The sequence below is a fragment of the Pinus tabuliformis genome, chromosome 9 (assembly GCF_031772625.1).
Source record: "Pinus tabuliformis cultivar Carrire ecotype Pingquan chromosome 9, CPIR1, whole genome shotgun sequence".
NCBI classification, from domain to species: domain Eukaryota; kingdom Viridiplantae; phylum Streptophyta; class Pinopsida; order Pinales; family Pinaceae; genus Pinus; species Pinus tabuliformis.
The window spans coordinates 286927719-286929900 of NC_142307.1; the positions used below are offsets into that span (position 1 = coordinate 286927719).

The window sequence follows — 2182 nt, forward strand, 5'->3', positions numbered from 1 at the left end:
GCCAATGGAAACGGCAATGCCAAGCGTGGAATTACCACTTGTAATGGCTCAGATGTTGTCGTTAAATCGCATGCCAGACGACATAGAAATAAGCGTTTAAAGAGAAGCGCCACAGATTTACCACCGTTTTCAACCCTGGACGATGACCAAATCCATGGAAATAATATTGCAGTGAATTCCTTAAATTCTCCCTCCATTGTTCTGGATTTCGGATTCTTGAAGGAAGCCGCCATGGAACAATCCGAATCAGGATTTTCAAAGCAAACTGAAGCGGGGCACGAGGTTATTCAATGCCATGCAGAGAACTCTGTTTCTCTATTGCTAGAAGATGATAGTAATAATAACACCAAGAAAGATGAGCCAATTGCCCTAAATAATGAGAGAGACCATACAACAACGGACGATTCTTTGATTTTCCAGGAAGCAACATATATGGATGCACATGCAAATGGAGTTATGGGTATTGATCAAGTGGAGTCGGTCGACCCAGAGGACAGGGTTTTGGTTTCTTTACTAGGGGCACATAGATCGGTCGTCGTGAATACGCCAACAAATCTGGAAGACATTTCGAATATGTGCAACAATTGGGGTTCTCCTCCTAAGTTGAGGCAGTGGACTCTGAATGATAGTTTGAATGTGAAGGCCAACTCTTGCATGAAATGCATAGTTGAGAATGAAATAACATAAGATCAGAAATCGAATGGGGCCGCTTCTCCAAGTTGTGGATCAAAACAACAGCAACAACCTGACAAGGATTCAAATAGGGGAAGGGTCAGTTTCGGAGATCCCTAAGCACTGATGGATTGAGAGCATGTGATTGCTCACAGCTCCAAATATCCTACATATGTTGGGATGTCCCCATTCCAATATTTTTTTAGTGAAATATATGGAGGAAGTTCTCTGCGAAGCACAACATCAGTTGGAAATGATAAAAAGAGACAGAGGGTTTACAGTACAATGTTCCATGATCCCTGAAGATGTTAATTTCTTATTGATGTAGGATTTTTTGTGTGCCTTGATTCCTTTCTATCATTATTGACTATCATGCCAGCAAAGATACTGGCATTCACATGGAGATGCTTGATGGTCAGTTCCAGAGGTCGTGTGCTGATGAGCTTTCTGACATAGGATGCTTAGTCATATTGATTTGTTGAGTGGCACATCCCCAAGTAATAGATATTAGTCTCATCTACCATTTTATCAGAGGACAAGGCACTGTCAAAATTTATGTGGTGTTTAATGTACTAGAGATATTTGATAAACTCTTCCAGTCATTTGGAGGGGATGTGCTTCAAGTGTTATTCAATTCAGCAGAGGGAGTTGCAAGTAGCTCTAAAGAATCTATGGCATTTGAGACTGCACATTTCATTCTGGACCAAATGATAGTTGTTGTTGCATTCATCCTCTGTCATTTTAGCCCAAGAAATTACTATATCAGCTGCAATCATATCTCACACACAATGCCTTGTTGGCACTACTTGTGTCAAATAATTTTGTGGAGATTAAGAACAATGTTTTCAAACGTGTGAGCAAAGAGAATCTGCACAAGATGGCATATTATGATACCGTGGAGAGGCTCCATATCACAGCATACATCATATTTGTATTGGCTCAAAACATTTTGGAGGCAGAAAATGCATGGTTTTGGAGTTTTGTAATGAACGCATGCATGATTTGGTGTTATGAAATTCTTGTGGATGTTATCGAGCATGTGTTTCTTGCAAAATTTAACGAGATAAAACCGTCTACTTATTTTTTGTTTGTAATTTTCTCTTAAACCATTAAATAATGATGAATTAATGTTTCCCTGTTCATGTTCAAACTATGTTAATACTTTTTAGTTCATGTACAGACATGGTTTCATCTTTGACAAATGAGAGTGCTACAAGAAAGTCTGTCTATTTTGCTCACTACACATCAGAGATGATCTATATAACACATTTGTTGGTGGAAGAGCCTGAGAAATTGACAAGCCCACTTCTGGCTTATGCATATGTTACACTGCTAAAGGGAAGAAATGTGTGGTATGGTCAACGGATTACAAAGGGAGAAATTAAGCCAGACATTGGGGACAGAATACAAGGAAAAGGAATGATACAGGTTTAAATCCAATTTTGAGCTCAGGCAATATTTTTATTTTTCTCTTTTATTTATTGTCGTAATACATGTTTCATAGTTTAAA

At 38.7% G+C, this 2182-nt stretch overlaps 1 pseudogene; it reads left to right on the plus strand.

Annotated features, from left to right (window-relative positions):
* Positions 1-798: 798 nt before the first annotated feature.
* Positions 799-1777, plus strand: LOC149148294 (protein POLLEN DEFECTIVE IN GUIDANCE 1 pseudogene; annotated as a pseudogene).
* The last annotated feature ends 405 nt before the right edge of the window (positions 1778-2182 follow it).